General features: G+C 42.7%; 14 non-coding genes across 14 annotated transcripts; all 14 read right to left on the reverse strand.

Moving 5' to 3' along the window:
- Positions 1-842: 842 nt before the first annotated feature.
- On the reverse strand, positions 843-914 carry trnaa-ugc (transfer RNA alanine (anticodon UGC)). Its single transcript has one exon. It is a non-coding gene; the product is annotated as a tRNA-Ala (tRNA).
- A 404-nt stretch (positions 915-1,318) lies between these two features.
- Positions 1,319-1,390, reverse strand: trnag-ucc (transfer RNA glycine (anticodon UCC)). The gene has a single exon. It is a non-coding gene; the product is annotated as a tRNA-Gly (tRNA).
- Positions 1,391-2,227: 837 nt separating this feature from the next.
- On the reverse strand, positions 2,228-2,299 carry trnag-ucc (transfer RNA glycine (anticodon UCC)). Its single transcript has one exon. It is a non-coding gene; the product is annotated as a tRNA-Gly (tRNA).
- Positions 2,300-4,258: 1,959 nt separating this feature from the next.
- On the reverse strand, positions 4,259-4,330 carry trnav-uac (transfer RNA valine (anticodon UAC)). Its single transcript has one exon. It is a non-coding gene; the product is annotated as a tRNA-Val (tRNA).
- Positions 4,331-4,734: 404 nt separating this feature from the next.
- Positions 4,735-4,806, reverse strand: trnag-ucc (transfer RNA glycine (anticodon UCC)). The gene has a single exon. It is a non-coding gene; the product is annotated as a tRNA-Gly (tRNA).
- A 1,295-nt stretch (positions 4,807-6,101) lies between these two features.
- trnag-ucc (transfer RNA glycine (anticodon UCC)) lies at positions 6,102-6,173 on the reverse strand. The gene has a single exon. It is a non-coding gene; the product is annotated as a tRNA-Gly (tRNA).
- A 1,261-nt stretch (positions 6,174-7,434) lies between these two features.
- Positions 7,435-7,506, reverse strand: trnaa-ugc (transfer RNA alanine (anticodon UGC)). Its single transcript has one exon. It is a non-coding gene; the product is annotated as a tRNA-Ala (tRNA).
- Positions 7,507-7,910: 404 nt separating this feature from the next.
- Positions 7,911-7,982, reverse strand: trnag-ucc (transfer RNA glycine (anticodon UCC)). The gene has a single exon. It is a non-coding gene; the product is annotated as a tRNA-Gly (tRNA).
- Positions 7,983-9,941: 1,959 nt separating this feature from the next.
- On the reverse strand, positions 9,942-10,013 carry trnaa-ugc (transfer RNA alanine (anticodon UGC)). Its single transcript has one exon. It is a non-coding gene; the product is annotated as a tRNA-Ala (tRNA).
- A 1,525-nt stretch (positions 10,014-11,538) lies between these two features.
- On the reverse strand, positions 11,539-11,610 carry trnaa-ugc (transfer RNA alanine (anticodon UGC)). Its single transcript has one exon. It is a non-coding gene; the product is annotated as a tRNA-Ala (tRNA).
- A 404-nt stretch (positions 11,611-12,014) lies between these two features.
- Positions 12,015-12,086, reverse strand: trnag-ucc (transfer RNA glycine (anticodon UCC)). Its single transcript has one exon. It is a non-coding gene; the product is annotated as a tRNA-Gly (tRNA).
- Positions 12,087-14,056: 1,970 nt separating this feature from the next.
- Positions 14,057-14,128, reverse strand: trnaa-ugc (transfer RNA alanine (anticodon UGC)). Its single transcript has one exon. It is a non-coding gene; the product is annotated as a tRNA-Ala (tRNA).
- A 404-nt stretch (positions 14,129-14,532) lies between these two features.
- Positions 14,533-14,604, reverse strand: trnag-ucc (transfer RNA glycine (anticodon UCC)). Its single transcript has one exon. It is a non-coding gene; the product is annotated as a tRNA-Gly (tRNA).
- Positions 14,605-16,563: 1,959 nt separating this feature from the next.
- trnaa-ugc (transfer RNA alanine (anticodon UGC)) lies at positions 16,564-16,635 on the reverse strand. Its single transcript has one exon. It is a non-coding gene; the product is annotated as a tRNA-Ala (tRNA).
- Positions 16,636-17,068: the final 433 nt, after the last annotated feature.

Genomic DNA, 17,068 nt, shown 5'->3' on the forward strand with positions numbered 1-17,068 from the left:
ATGTTAAATGGACTTCATTTTAGTTTCAAAGATAGTTGGCTAGTGCACCCAGTCACATTGCCTTGCAACGGTCATGAAGTAAGCCCAAGACACTCATTTTCCACTCTCAGGTGAGAAACAAACAGACTGTCATTTAATTAAAGCACATGGAGATACCGGGGATTGAACCCTCATACATGCAAAGCATGCGCTCTACCACTGAGCTACATCCCCAACATCATGACAGATTAAGATCACATGGGAAGTGGAAAAAGAGCAGTCTCAAATACCCGTAAGCAAGCATTCCCAGACTTGGTTGTCAAGGACCCTCGTCTTGCTTGTTTTCTGACAATTTCGGCTGTACACAATACCTACTACCTGGATCAGGTTTGTTCAGCCAATCAGAGCTTAAAGATAGCATCTTAGTTTAGGGTGGGGTGGGATAAGGCAAAGCATAATGTTCTCTTCCAATTGGTGACTGTCTCAACACACGTAATCCAGGTAATTGGCAGTGGGTAGAGCAATAGTTAGCTGGGCATAGTTGGAAAACAAGGAGGCACAGTCATTCAAATTTTTGCAACTTGAAAACCCGGATGAACCTCAACCTGAATGAGATCCACTCTCTCACAGGTGTCGAATAAACAGACTGTCATTTTTTAAGTACATGGAGATGCCAGGAATTGATCCCAGGGTCTGGCAGGTAAGTCATGTCAAATGGACTTCTTTGTCATTGAAATGTTCTCAAAGATAGTTGGCTAGTTCACCCAGTCACATTGCCTTGCCATGGTCATGAAGCAAGCCCAAGTCAGTTATTTTCCACTCTCAGCAGAGAAACAAAGACACTATCATTTTGTTAAAGTAAGTGGAGGTGCTGGGGATTGAACCCAGGGCCTCATACATGCAAAGCATGCGCTCTACCACTGAGCTACATCCCCAGTTGCACTGGCACATAAGCCATACACATGGGAATAGGAAAAAGAGCCGTCTTCAACACCTTTAAAGAAGCATTTGCAGATTTGGCTGTCAAGGACTCTCGGATCCCTACTTGTTCATGTAAAGACCCGCTCCAACAGAGTAAGCAGTGTCAGACACCATTGCTGTAGTGGTTTTCATACATCCCCAGGAAGATGACAATCATTAGGAGGCCAAACTTAACGATAGAATGAAGGTCATTTAGAGCCGTGATTGTTTGAAAACAACAACTCTTGACTCTTTTCCTAGCGCATTTTCTTGATCCTGATCAAAGTTTGATCTCTTCACTCTAGAGAAGATGCTTACTTTGAGATTTCGAAAGTACCGAAAGACCGCACAATTTTCAAATCGCTAAATAGAAGACAACTGCGATGGCCGGGAATCGAACCCGGGTCAACTGCTTGGAAGGCAGCTATGCTCACCACTATACCACCATCGCTTCAAAAGCAATTTATTTTCATTCTCTTAAAAAATCTAATCGGTAGAGTGTACAGTACAAGTCAGTAAAGAGTCTCAGTCATCCGGGTCTGGAAGGTAAGTCATGTCAAATGGACTTCTTTTTAGTTGAAAGAGTTTCGTTAAGTTTCAAAGATAGCTGGCTCTTGTCTGCAGTGCGCTGAATATTGGTTCAGATGCTGCGCTTGTTGCAGAGATTCATTGACCGTTGACAGTATAGATTTAGTACATTAGCTTCTTTCATGAAACTTATTGCAACTTTAAAACCCGGATCAACCTCAACCTGAATCAGATCCGCTCTCTCACAAGTGAGAAATAAACAGACTGGCATTTTTAAAAGCATGTGGAGATGCCAGGGATTAATCCCAGGGCCTTCTACATGCAACACATGCCATGTACCACTGAGATACAACTCTGGTTGCACACCAATGCAAGCCATACACATGGGAATAGGAAATAGAGCCGTCTTCAATCCCTTTAAAGAAGAATTTGCAGATTTGGCTGTCAAGGACTCTCGGATCCCCACTTGTTCATGTAAAGACCTGCTCCAACAGAGTAAGCAGTGTCAGACTCCATTGCGGTAGTGGCTTTCATACATCCCCAGGAAGATGACGATCATTAGGAGGCCACACCTAACGATTGAATGAAGGTCCTTTAGAGCCTTGATTGTTTAAAGCCAACAACTCTTGACTCTTTTCCTAGCGCATTTTCTTTAGCCTGAGCAAAGCTTGTTCTCTTCACTCTAGAGAAGATGCTTACTTTGAGATTTCGAAAGTACCGAAAGACCGCACAATTTCCAAATCGCTAAATAGAAGACAACTGCGATGGCCGGGAATCGAACCCGGGTCAACTGCTTGGAAGGCAGCTATGCTCACCACTATACCACCATCGCTTCAAAAGCATTTTATTTTCATTCCCTTAAAAAATCTAATCGGTAGAGTATACAGTACAAGTCAGTAAAGAGTCTCAGTCATCCGGGTCTGGAAGGTAAGTCATGTCAAATGGACTTCTTTTTAGTTGAAACAGTTTCATTAAGTTTCAAAGATAGTTGGCTCTTGTCTGCAGTGCGCTGAATATTGGTTCAGATGCTGCGCTTGTTGCAGAGATTCATTGACCGTTGACAGTATAGATTTAGTACATTAGCTTCTTTCATGAAACTTATTGCAACTTTAAAACCCGGATCAACCTCAACCTGAATCAGATCCGCTCTCTCACAAGTGAGAAATAAACAGACTGGCATTTTTAAAAGCATATGGAGATGCCAGGGATTAATCCCAGGGCCTTCTACATGCAACACATGCCATGTACCACTGAGATACAACTCTGGTTGCACACCAATGCAAGCCATACACATGGGAATAGGAAATAGAGCCGTCTTCAATCCCTTTAAAGAAGAATTTGCAGATTTGGCTGTCAAGGACTCTCGGATCCCCACTTGTTCATGTAAAGACCTGCTCCAACAGAGTAAGCAGTGTCAGACTCCATTGCTGTAGTGGCTTTCATACATCCCCAGGAAGATGACGATCATTAGGAGGCCACACCTAACGATTGAATGAAGGTCCTTTAGAGCCGTGATTGTTTAAAGCCAACAACTCTTGACTCTTTTCCTAGCGCATTTTCTTTAGCCTGATCAAAGCTTGTTCTCTTTACCCTACAAACATGTTTACTTTGACATTTCTAAAGTATCGAAAAACCACACAAATTTCAAATCGCTAAACAGAAGACAACTGCAAGGGCAGGGAATCAAACCGTGGTCAACGGCTGGGGAGGGAGCTATGCTCACCACTATACCACCACCACTTCAAACGCACCTTTTTTTAATTCTCTTAAGAAATCAAATTGGTAAAGTATACAGTACAAGTCAATAAAGATTCTGACTGATCAGTCATGAAAATTTTTCCAACTTGAAAACCCGGATGAACCTCAACCTGAATCAGATCCGCTCTCTCACAGGTGACATATAAACAGACTGTCATTTTTAAAAGTACATGGAGATGGAAGGCAAGTCAAAGGTAAATGGACTTCATTTTAGTTTCAAAGATAGTTGGCTAGTGCACCCAGTCACATTGCCTTGCAACGGTCATGAAGTAAGCCCAAGACACTCATTTTCCACTCTCAGGTGAGAAACAAACAGACTGTCATTTAGTTAAAGCACATGGAGATACCGGGGATTGAACCCTCATACATGCAAAGCATGCGCTCTACCACTGAGCTACATCCCCAACATCATGACAGATTAAGATCACATGGGAGGTGGAAATAGAGCAGTCTCAAATACCCGTAAGCAAGCATTCCCAGACTTGGTTGTCAAGGACCCTCGTCTTGCTTGTTTTCTGACAATTTCGGCTGTACACAATACCTACTACCTGGATCAGGTTTGTTCAGCCAATCAGAGCTTAAAGATAGCATCTTAGTTTAGGGTGGGGTGGGATAAGGCAAAGCATAATGTTCTCTTCCAATTGGTGACTGTCTCAACACACGTAATCCAGGTAATTGGCAGTGGGTAGAGCAATAGTTAGCTGGGCATAGTTGGAAAACAAGGAGGCACAGTCATTCAAATTTTTGCAACTTGAAAACCCAGATGAACCTCAACCTGAATGAGATCCACTCTCTCACAGGTGTCGAATAAACAGACTGTCATTTTTTAAGTACATGGAGATGCCAGGAATTGATCCCAGGGTCTGGCAGGTAAGTCATGTCAAATGGACTTCTTTGTCATTGAAATGTTCTCAAAGATAGTTGGCTAGTTCACCCAGTCACATTGCCTTGCCATGGTCATGAAGCAAGCCCAAGTCAGTTATTTTCCACTCTCAGCAGAGAAACAAAGACACTATCATTTTGTTAAAGCACGTGGAGGTGCTGGGGATTGAACCCAGGGCCTCATACATGTAAAGCATGCGCTCTACCACTGAGCTACATCCCCAGTTGCACTGGCACATAAGCCATACACATGGGAATAGGAAAAAGAGCCGTCTTCAACACCTTTAAAGAAGCATTTGCAGATTTGGCTGTCAAGGACTCTCGGATCCCTACTTGTTCATGTAAAGACCCGCTCCAACAGAGTAAGCAGTGTCAGACACCATTGCTGTAGTGGTTTTCATACATCCCCAGGAAGATGACAATCATTAGGAGGCCAAACTTAACGATAGAATGAAGGTCATTTAGAGCCGTGATTGTTTGAAAACAACAACTCTTGACTCTTTTCCTAGCGCATTTTCTTGATCCTGATCAAAGTTTGATCTCTTCACTCTAGAGAAGATGCTTACTTTGAGATTTCGAAAGTACCGAAAGACCGCACAATTTTCAAATCGCTAAATAGAAGACAACTGCGATGGCAGGGAATCGAACCCGGGTCAACTGCTTGGAAGGCAGCTATGCTCACCACTATACCACCATCGCTTCAAAAGCATTTTATTTTCATTCCCTTAAAAAATCTAATCGATAGAGTATACAGTACAAGTCAGTAAAGAGTCTCAGTCATCCGGGTCTGGAAGGTAAGTCATGTCAAATGGACTTCTTTTTAGTTGAAAGAGTTTCATTAAGTTTCAAAGATAGTTGGCTCTTGTCTGCAGTGCGCTGAATATTGGTTCAGATGCTGCGCTTGTTGCAGAGATTCATTGACCGTTGACAGTATAGATTTAGTACATTAGCTTCTTTCATGAAACTTATTGCAACTTTAAAACCCGGATCAACCTCAACCTGAATCAGATCCGCTCTCTCACAAGTGAGAAATAAACAGACTGGCATTTTTAAAAGCATATGGAGATGCCAGGGATTAATCCCAGGGCCTTCTACATGCAACACATGCCATGTACCACTGAGATACAACTCTGGTTGCACACCAATGCAAGCCATACACATGGGAATAGGAAATAGAGCCGTCTTCAATCCCTTTAAAGAAGAATTTGCAGATTTGGCTGTCAAGGACTCTCGGATCCCCACTTGTTCATGTAAAGACCTGCTCCAACAGAGTAAGCAGTGTCAGACTCCATTGCTGTAGTGGCTTTCATACATCCCCAGGAAGATGACGATCATTAGGAGGCAACACCTAACGATTGAATGAAGGTCCTTTAGAGCCGTGATTGTTTAAAGCCAACAACTCTTGACTCTTTTCCTAGCGCATTTTCTTTAGCCTGATCAAAGCTTGTTCTCTTCACTCTAGAGAAGATGCTTACTTTGAGATTTCGAAAGTACCGAAAGACCGCACAATTTTCAAATCGCTAAATAGGTAATTGGCAGTGGGTAGAGCAATAGTTAGCTGGGCATAGTTGGAAGACAAGGAGGCACAGTCATTCAAATTTTTGCAACTTGAAAACCCAGATGAACCTCAGCCTGAATGAGATCCACTCTCTCACAGGTGTCGAATAAACAGACTGTCATTTTTTAAGTACATGGAGATGCCAGGAATTGATCCCAGGGTCTGGCATTTGCAGATTTGGCTGTCAAGGACTCTCGGATCCCTACTTGTTCATGTAAAGACCCGCTCCAAAGAAGTAAGCAGTGTCAGACACCAATGAATGAAGGTCATTTAGAGCCGTGATTGTTTGAAAACAACAACTCTTGACTCTTTTCCTAGCGCATTTTTTTGATCCTGATCAAAGTTTGATCTCTTCACTCTAGAGAAGATGCTTACTTTGAGATTTCGAAAGTACCGAAAGACCGCACAATTTTCAAATCGCTAAATAGAAGACAACTGCGATGGCCGGGAATCGAACCCGGGTCAACTGCTTGGAAGGCAGCTATGCTCACCACTATACCACCATCGCTTCAAAAGCATTTTATTTTCATTTTCTTGAAAAATCTAATCGGTAGAGTATACAGTACAAGTCAGTAATGAGTCTCAGTCATCCGGGTCTGGAAGGTAAGTCATGTCAAATGGACTTCTTTTTAGTTGAAAGAGTTTCGTTAAGTTTCAAAGATAGTTGGCTCTTGTCTGCAGTGCGCTGAATATTGGTTCAGATGCTGCGCTTGTTGCAGAGATTCATTGACCGTTGACAGTATAGATTTAGTACATTAGCTTCTTTCATGAAACTTATTGCAACTTTAAAACCCGGATCAACCTCAACCTGAATCAGATCCGCTCTCTCACAAGTGAGAAATAAACAGACTGGCATTTTTAAAAGCATGTGGAGATGCCAGGGATTGATCCCAGGGCCTTCTACTTGCAACACATGCCATCTACCACTGAGTTACAACTCTGGTTGCACACCAATGCAAGCCATACACATGGGAATAGGAAATAGAGCCGTCTTCAATCCCTTTAAAGAAGAATTTGCAGATTTGGCTGTCAAGGACTCTTGGATCCCTACTTGTTCATGTAAAGACCCGCTCCAACAGAGTAAGCAGTGTCAGACACCATTGCTGTAGTGGCTTTCATACATCCCCAGGAAGATGACGATCATTAGGAGGTCACACCTAACGATGGAATGAAGGTCATTTAGAGCCGTGATTGTTTAAAGCCAACAACTCTTGACTCTTTTCCTAGCGCATTTTCTTTAGCCTGATCAAAGCTTGTTCTCTTTACCCTACAAACATGTTTACTTTGACATTTCTAAAGTATCGAAAAACCACACAAATTTCAAATCGCTAAACAGAAGACAACTGCAAGGGCAGGGAATCAAACCGTGGTCAACAGCTGGGGAGGGAGCTATGCTCACCACTATACCACCACCACTTCAAACGCACCTTTTTTTTATTCTCTTAAGAAATCAAATTGGTAAAGTATACAGTACAAGTCCGTAAAGATTCTGACTGATCAGTCATGAAAATTTTTCCAACTTGAAAACCCGGATGAACCTCAACCTGAATCAGATCCGCTCTCTCACAGGTGACATATAAACAAACTGTCATTTTTAAAAGTACATGGAGATGGAGTCAAATGGACTTCTTTGTCGTTGAAATGTTCTCAAAGATAGTTGGCTAGTTCACCCAGTCACATTGCCTTGCCATGGTCATGAAGCAAGCCCAAGTCAGTTATTTTCCACTCTTAGCTGAGAAACAAAGACACTATCATTTTGTTAAAGCACGTGGAGATGCTGGGGATTGAACCCAGGGCCTCATACATGCAAAGCATGCGCTCTACCACTGAGCTACATCCCCAGTTGCACTGGCACATAAGCCATACACATGGGAATAGGAAAAAGAGCCGTCTTCAACACCTTTAAAGAAGCATTTGCAGATTTGGCTGTCAAGGACTCTCGGATCCCTACTTGTTCATGTAAAGACCCGCTCCAACAGAGTAAGCAGTGTCAGACACCATTGCTGTAGTGGTTTTCATACATCCCCAGGAAGATGACAATCATTAGGAGGCCAAACTTAACGATGGAATGAAGGTCATTTAGAGCCGTGATTGTTTGAAAACAACAACCCTTGACTCTTTTCCTAGCGCATTTTCTTGATCCTGATCAAAGTGTGATCTCTTCACTCTACAGAAGATGCTTACTTTGAGATTTCGAAAGTACCGAAAGGCCGCACAATTTTCAAATCGCTAAATAGAAGACAACTGCGATGGCCGGGAATCAAACCCGGGTCAACTGCTTGGAAGGCAGCTATGCTCACCACTATACCACCATCGCTTCAAAAGCACTTTATTTTCATTCTCTTAAAAAATCTAATCGGTAGAGTATACAGTACAAGTCAGTAAAGAGTCTCAGTCATCCGGGTCTGGAAGGTAAGTCATGTCAAATGGACTTCTTTTTAGTTGAAAGAGTTTCGTTAAGTTTCAAAGATAGCTGGCTCTTGTCTGCAGTGCGCTGAATATTGGTTCAGATGCTGCGCTTGTTGCAGAGATTCATTGACCGTTGACAGTATAGATTTAGTACATTAGCTTCTTTCATGAAACTTATTGCAACTTTAAAACCCGGATCAACCTCAACCTGAATCAGATCCGCTCTCTCACAAGTGAGAAATAAACAGACTGGCATTTTTAAAAGCATATGGAGATGCCAGGGATTAATCCCAGGGCCTTCTACATGCAACACATGCCATGTACCACTGAGATACAACTCTGGTTGCACACCAATGCAAGCCATACACATGGGAATAGGAAATAGAGCCGTCTTCAATCCCTTTAAAGAAGAATTTGAAGATTTGGCTGTCAAGGACTCTCGGATCCCCACTTGTTCATGTAAAGACCTGCTCCAACAGAGTAAGCAGTGTCAGACTCCATTGCTGTAGTGGCTTTCATACATCCCCAGGAAGATGACGATCATTAGGAGGCCACACCTAACGATTGAATGAAGGTCCTTTAGAGCCTTGATTGTTTAAAGCCAACAACTCTTGACTCTTTTCCTAGCGCATTTTCTTTAGCCTGAGCAAAGCTTGTTCTCTTTACCCTACAAACATGTTTACTTTGACATTTCTAAAGTATCGAAAAACCACACAAATTTCAAATCGCTAAACAGAAGACAACTGCAAGGGCAGGGAATCAAACCGTGGTCAACGGCTGGGGAGGGAGCTATGCTCACCACTATACCACCACCACTTCAAACGCACCTTTTTTTAATTCTCTTAAGAAATCAAATTGGTAAAGTATACAGTACAAGTCAGTAAAGATTCTGACTGATCAGTCATGAAAATTTTTCCAACTTGAAAACCCGGATGAACCTCAACCTGAATCAGATCCGCTCTCTCACAGGTGACATATAAACAGACTGTCATTTTTAAAAGTACATGGAGATGGAAGGCAAGTCAAAGGTAAATGGACTTCATTTTAGTTTCAAAGATAGTTGGCTAGTGCACCCAGTCACATTGCCTTGCAACGGTCATGAAGTAAGCCCAAGACACTCATTTTCCACTCTCAGGTGAGAAACAAACAGACTGTCATTTAGTTAAAGCACATGGAGATACCGGGGATTGAACCCTCATACATGCAAAGCATGCGCTCTACCACTGAGCTACATCCCCAACATCATGACAGATTAAGATCACATGGGAGGTGGAAATAGAGCAGTCTCAAATACCCGTAAGCAAGCATTCCCAGACTTGGTTGTCAAGGACCCTCGTCTTGCTTGTTTTCTGACAATTTCGGCTGTACACAATACCTACTACCTGGATCAGGTTTGTTCAGCCAATCAGAGCTTAAAGATAGAATCTTAGTTTAGGGTGGGGTGGGATAAGGCAAAGCATAATGTTCTCTTCCAATTGGTGACTGTCTCAACACACGTAATCCAGGTAATTGGCAGTGGGTAGAGCAATAGTTAGCTGGGCATAGTTGGAAGACAAGGAGGCACAGTCATTCAAATTTTTGCAACTTTAAAACCCGGATGAACCTCAGACTGAATGAGATCCACTCTCTCACAAGTGTCGAATAAACAGACTGTCATTTTTTAAGTACATGGAGATGCCAGGAATTGATTCCAGGGTCTGGCAGGTAAGTCATGTCAAATGGACTTCTTTGTCGTTAAAATGTTCTCAAAGATAATTGGCTAGTTCACCCAGTCACATTGCCTTGCCATGGTCATGAAGCAAGCCCAAGTCAGTTATTTTCCACTCTCAGCTGAGAAACAAAGACACTATCATTTTGTTAAAGCACGTGGAGATGCTGGGGATTGAACCCAGGGCCTCATACATGCAAAGCATGCGCTCTACCACTGAGCTACATCCCCAGTTGCACTGGCACATAAGCCATACACATGGGAATAGGAAAAAGAGCCGTCTTCAACACCTTTAAAGAAGCATTTGCAGATTTGGCTGTCAAGGACTCTCGGATCCCTACTTGTTCATGTAAAGACCCGCTCCAACAGAGTAAGCAGTGTCAGACACCATTGCTGTAGTGGCTTTCATACATCCCCAGAAAGATGACGATCATTAGGAGGCCACACCTAACGATGGAATGAAGGTCATTTAGAGCCGTGATTGTTTAAAGCCAACAACTCTTGACTCTTTTCCTAGCGCATTTTCTTTAGCCTGATCAAAGCTTGTTCTCTTTACCCTACAAACATGTTTACTTTGACATTTCTAAAGTATCGAAAAACCACACAAATTTCAAATCGCTAAACAGAAGACAACTGCAAGGGCAGGGAATCAAACCGTGGTCAACGGCTGGGGAGGGAGCTATGCTCACCACTATACCACCACCACCTCAAACACACCTTTTTTTTATTCTCTTAAGAAATCAAATTGGTAAAGTATACAGTAGAAGTCAGTAAAGATTCTGACTGATCAGTCATGAAAATTTTTCCAACTTGAAAACCCGGATGAACCTCAACCTGAATCAGATCCGCTCTCTCACAGGTGACATATAAACAGACTGTCATTTTTAAAAGTACATGGAGATGGAAGGCAAGTCATGTTAAATGGACTTCATTTTAGTTTCAAAGATAGTTGGCTAGTGCACCCAGTCACATTGCCTTGCAACGGTCATGAAGTAAGCCCAAGACACTCATTTTCCACTCTCAGGTGAGAAACAAACAGACTGTCATTTAGTTAAAGCACATGGAGATACCGGGGATTTAACCCTCATACATGCAAAGCATGCGCTCTACCACTGAGCTACATCCCCAACATCATGACAGATTAAGATCACATGGGAAGTGGAAATAGAGCAGTGTCAAATACCCGTAAGCAAGCATTCCCAGACTTGGTTGTCAAGGACCCTCGTCTTGCTTGTTTTCTGACAATTTCGGCTGTACACAATACCTACTACCTGGATCAGGTTTGTTCAGCCAATCAGAGCTTAAAGATAGCATCTTAGTTTAGGGTGGGGTGGGATAAGGCAAAGCATAATGTTCTCTTCCAATTGGTGACTGTCTCAACACACGTAATCCAGGTAATTGGCAGTGGGTAGAGCAATAGTTAGCTGGGCATAGTTGGAAGACAAGGAGGCACAGTCATTCAAATTTTTGCAACTTGAAAACCCGGATGAACCTCAGCCTGAATGAGATCCACTCTCTCACAAGTGTCGAATAAACAGACTGTCATTTTTTAAGTACATGGAGATGCCAGGAATTGATTCCAGGGTCTGGCAGGTAAGTCATGTCAAATGGACTTCTTTGTCGTTAAAATGTTCTCAAAGATAGTTGGCTAGTTCACCCAGTCACATTGCCTTGCCATGGTCATGAAGCAAGCCCAAGTCAGTTATTTTCCACTCTCAGCTGAGAAACAAAGCCACTATCGTTTTGTTAAAGCACGTGGAGATGCTGGGGATTGAACCCAGGGCCTCATACATGCAAAGCATGCGCTCTACCACTGAGCTACATCCCCAGTTGCACTGGCACATAAGCCATACACATGCGAATAGGAAAAAGAGCCGTCTTCAACACCTTTAAAGAAGCATTTGCAGATTTGGCTGTCAAGGACTCTCGGATCCCTACTTGTTCATGTAAAGACCCGCTCCAACAGAGTAAGGAGTGTCAGACACCATTGCTGTAGTGGTTTTCATACATCCCCAGGAAGATGACAATCATTAGGAGGCCAAACTTAACGATGGAATGAAGGTCATTTAGAGCCGTGATTGTTTGAAAACAACAACTCTTGACTCTTTTCCTAGCGCATTTTCTTGATCCTGTTCAAAGTTTGATCTCTTCACTCTAGAGAAGATGCTTACTTTGAGATTTCGAAAGTACCGAAAGGCCGCACCATTTTCAAATCGCTAAATAGAAGACAACTGCGATGGCCGGGAATCGAACCCGGGTCAACTGCTTGGAAGGCAGCTATGCTCACCACTATACCACCATCGCTTCAAAAGCACTTTATTTTCATTCTCTTAAAAAATCTAATCGGTAGAGTATACAGTACAAGTCAGTAATGAGTCTCAGTCATCCGGGTCTGGAAGGTAAGTCATGTCAAATGGACTTCTTTTTAGTTGAAAGAGTTTCGTTAAGTTTCAAAGATAGTTGGCTCTTGTCTGCAGTGCGCTGAATATTGGTTCAGATGCTGCGCTTGTTGCAGAGATTCATTGACTGTTGACAGTATAGGTTTAGAACATTAGCTTCTTTCATGAAACTTATTGCAACTTTAAAACCCGGATCAACCTCAACCTGAATCAGATCCGCTCTCTCACAAGTGAGAAATAAACAGACTGGCATTTTTAAAAGCATGTGGAGATGCCAGGGATTGATCCCAAGGCCTTTTACATGCAACACATGCCATCTACCACTGAGCTACATCTCTGGTTGCACACCAATGCAAGCCATACACATGGGAATAGGAAATAGAGCCGTCTTCAATCCCTTTAAAGAAGAATTTGCAGATTTGGCTGTCAACGACTCTCGGATCCCTACTTGTTCATGTAAAGACTCGCTCTAACAGAGTAAGCAGTGTCAGACACCATTGCTGTAGTGGCTTTCATACATCCCCAGGAAGATGACGATCATTAGGAGGCCACACCTAACGATGGAATGAAGGTCATTTAGAGCCGTGATTGTTTAAAGCCAACAACTCTTGACTCTTTTCCTAGCGCATTTTCTTTAGCCTGATCAAAGCTTGTTCTCTTTACCCTACAAACATGTTTACTTTGACATTTCTAAAGTATCGAAAAACCACACAAATTTCAAATCGCTAAACAGAAGACAACTGCAAGGGCAGGGAATCAAACCGTGGTCAACGGCTGGGGAGGGAGCTATGCTCACCACTATACCACCACCACCTCAAACACACCTTTTTTTATTCTTTTAAGAAATCAAATTGGTAAAGTATACAGTAGAAGTCAGTAAAGATTCTGACTGATCAGTCATGAAAATTTTTCCAACTTGAAAACCCGGATGAACCTCAACCTGAATCAGATCCGCTCTCTCACAGGTGACATATAAACAGACTGTCATTTTTAAAAGTACATGGAGATGGAAGGCAAGTCATGTTAAATGGACTTCATTTTAGTTTCAAAGATAGTTGGCTAGTGCACCCAGTCACATTGCCTTGCAACGGTCATGAAGTAAGCCCAAGACACTCATTTTCCACTCTCAGGTGAGAAACAAACAGACTGTCATTTAATTAAAGCACATGGAGATACCGGGGATTGAACCCTCATACATGCAAAGCATGCGCTCTACCACTGAGCTACATCCCCAACATCATGACAGATTAAGATCACATGGGAAGTGGAAATAGAGCAGTCTCAAATACCCGTAAGCAAGCATTCCCAGACTTGGTTGTCAAGGACCCTCGTCTTGCTTTTTTTCTGACAATTTCGGCTGTACACAATACCTACTACCTGGATCAGGTTTGTTCAGCCAATCAGAGCTTAAAGATAGCATCTTAGTTTAGGGTGGGGTGGGATAAGGCAAAGCATAATGTTCTCTTCCAATTGGTGACTGTCTCAACACACGTAATCCAGGTAATTGGCAGTGGGTAGAGCAATAGTTAGCTGGGCATAGTTGGAAGACAAGGAGGCACAGTCATTCAAATTTTTGCAACTTGAAAACCCAGATGAACCTCAGCCTGAATGAGATCCACTCTCTCACAGGTGTCGAATAAACAGACTGTCATTTTTTAAGTACATGGAGATGCCAGGAATTGATCCCAGGGATTGATCCCAGGGTCTGGCAGGTAAGTCATGTCAAATGGACTTCTTTGTCGTTAAAATGTTCTCAAAGATAGTTGGCTAGTTCACCCAGTCACATTGCCTTGCCATGGTCATGAAGCAAGTCTAAGTCAGTTATTTTCCACTCTCAGCTGAGAAACAAAGACACTATCATTTTGTTAAAGCACGTGGAGATGCTGGGGATTGAACCCAGGGCCTCATACATGCAAAGCATGCGCTCTACCACTGAGCTACATCCCCAGTTGCACTGGCACATAAGCCATACACATGGGAATAGGAAAAAGAGCCGTCTTCAACACCTTTAAAGAAGCATTTGCAGATTTGGCTGTCAAGGACTCTCGGATCCCTACTTGTTCATGTAAAGACCCGTTCCAACAGAGTAAGCAGTGTCAGACACCATTGCTGTAGTGGCTTTCATACATCCCCAGGAAGATGACAATCATTAGGAGGCCAAACTTAACGATGGAATGAAGGTCATTTAGAGCCGTGATTGTTTGAAAACAACAACTCTTGACTCTTTTCCTAGCGCATTTTCTTGATCCTGATCAAATTTTGATCTCTTCACTCTAGAGAAGATGCTTACTTTGAGATTTCGAAAGTACCGAAAGACCGCACAATTTTCAAATCGCTAAATAGAAGACAACTGCGATGGCCGGGAATCGAACCCGGGTCAACTGCTTGGAAGGCAGCTATGCTCACCACTATACCACCATCGCTTCAAAAGCATTTTATTTTCATTCCCTTAAAAAATCTAATCGGTAGAGTATACAGTACAAGTCGGTAAAGAGTCTCAGTCATCCGGGTCTGGAAGGTAAGTCATGTCAAATGGACTTCTTTTTAGTTGAAAGAGTTTCGTTAAGTTTCAAAGATAGTTGGCTCTTGTCTGCAGTGCGCTGAATATTGGTTCAGATGCTGCGCTTGTTGCAGAGATTCATTGACCGTTGACAGTATAGATTTAGTACATTAGCTTCTTTCATGAAACTTATTGCAACTTTAAAACCCGGATCAACCTCAACCTGAATCAGATCCGCTCTCTCACAAGTGAGAAATAAACAGACTGGCATTTTTAAAAGCATATGGAGATGCCAGGGATTAATCCCAGGGCCTTCTACATGCAACACATGCCATGTACCACTGAGATACAACTCTGGTTGCACACCAATGCAAGCCATACACATGGGAATAGGAAATAGAGCCGTCTTCAATCCCTTTAAAGAAGAATTTGCAGATTTGGCTGTCAAGGACTCTCGGATCCCCACTTGTTCATGTAAAGACCTGCTCCAACAGAGTAAGCAGTGTCAGACTCCATTGCTGTAGTGGCTTTCATACATCCCCAGGAAGATGACGATCATTAGGAGGCCACACCTAACGATTGAATGAAGGTCCTTTAGAGCCGTGATTGTTTAAAGCCAACAACTCTTGACTCTTTTCCTAGCGCATTTTCTTTAGCCTGATCAAAGCTTGTTCTCTTTACCCTACAAACATGTTTACTTTGACATTTCTAAAGTATCGAAAAACCACACAAATTTCAAATCGCTAAACAGAAGACAACTGCAAGGGCAGGGAATCAAACCGTGGTCAACGGCTGGGGAGGGAGCTATGCTCACCACTATACCACCACCACTTCAAACGCACCTTTTTTTAATTCTCTTAAGAAATCAAATTGGTAAAGTATACAGTACAAGTCAGTAAAGATTCTGACTGATCAGTCATGAAAATTTTTCCAACTTGAAAACCCGGATGAACCTCAACCTGAATCAGATCCGCTCTCTCACAGGTGACATATAAACAGACTGTCATTTTTAAAAGTACATGGAGATGGAAGGCAAGTCAAAGGTAAATGGACTTTATTTTAGTTTCAAAGATAGTTGGCTAGTGCACCCAGTCACATTGCCTTGCAACGGTCATGAAGTAAGCCCAAGACACTCATTTTCCACTCTCAGGTGAGAAACAAACAGACTGTCATTTAGTTAAAGCACATGGAGATACCGGGGATTGAACCCTCATACATGCAAAGCATGCGCTCTACCACTGAGCTACATCCACAACATCATGACGGATTAAGATCACATGGGAGGTGGAAATAGAGCAGTCTCAAATACCCGTAAGCAAGCATTCCCAGACTTGGTTGTCAAGGACCCTCGTCTTGCTTGTTTTCTGACAATTTCGGCTGTACACAATACCTACTACCTGGATCAGGTTTGTTCAGCCAATCAGAGCTTAAAGATAGAATCTTAGTTTAGGGTGGGGTGGGATAAGGCAAAGCATAATGTTCTCTTCCAATTGGTGACTGTCTCAACACACGTAATCCAGGTAATTGGCAGTGGGTAGAGCAATAGTTAGCTGGGCATAGTTGGAAGACAAGGAGGCACAGTCATTCCAATTTTTGCAACTTTAAAACCCGGATGTACCTCAGACTGAATGAGATCCACTCTCTCACAAGTGTCGAATAAACAGACTGTCATTTTTTAAGTACATGGAGATGCCAGGAATTGATTCCAGGGTCTGGCAGGTAAGTCATGTCAAATGGACTTCTTTGTCGTTAAAATGTTCTCAAAGATAATTGGCTAGTTCACCCAGTCACATTGCCTTGCCATGGTCATGAAGCAAGCCCAAGTCAGTTATTTTCCACTCTCAGCTGAGAAACAAAGACACTATCATTTTGTTAAAGCACGTGGAGATGCTGGGGATTGAACCCAGGGCCTCATACATGCAAAGCATGCGCTCTACCACTGAGCTACATCCCCAGTTGCACTGGCACATAAGCCATACACATGGGAATAGGAAAAAGAGCCGTCTTCAACACCTTTAAAGAAGCATTTGCAGATTTGGCTGTCAAGGACTCTCGGATCCCTACTTGTTCATGTAAAGACCCGCTCCAAAGAAGTAAGCAGTGTCAGACACCATTGCTGTAGTGGTTTTCATACATACCCAGGAAGATGACAATCATTAGGAGGCCAAACTTAACGATGGAATGAAGGTCATTTAGAGCCGTGATTGTTTGAAAACAACAACTCTTGACTCTTTTCCTAGCGCATTTTTTTGATCCTGATCAAAGTTTGATCTCTTCACTCTAGAGAAGATGCTTACTTTGAGATTTCGAAAGTACCGAAAGACCGCACAATTTTCAAATCGCTAAATAGAAGACAACTGCGATGGCCAGGAATGGAACCCGGGTCA

The sequence above is a fragment of the Channa argus genome, unplaced genomic scaffold (assembly GCF_033026475.1).
Source record: "Channa argus isolate prfri unplaced genomic scaffold, Channa argus male v1.0 Contig081, whole genome shotgun sequence".
Taxonomy (NCBI): Eukaryota; Metazoa; Chordata; class Actinopteri; order Anabantiformes; family Channidae; genus Channa; species Channa argus.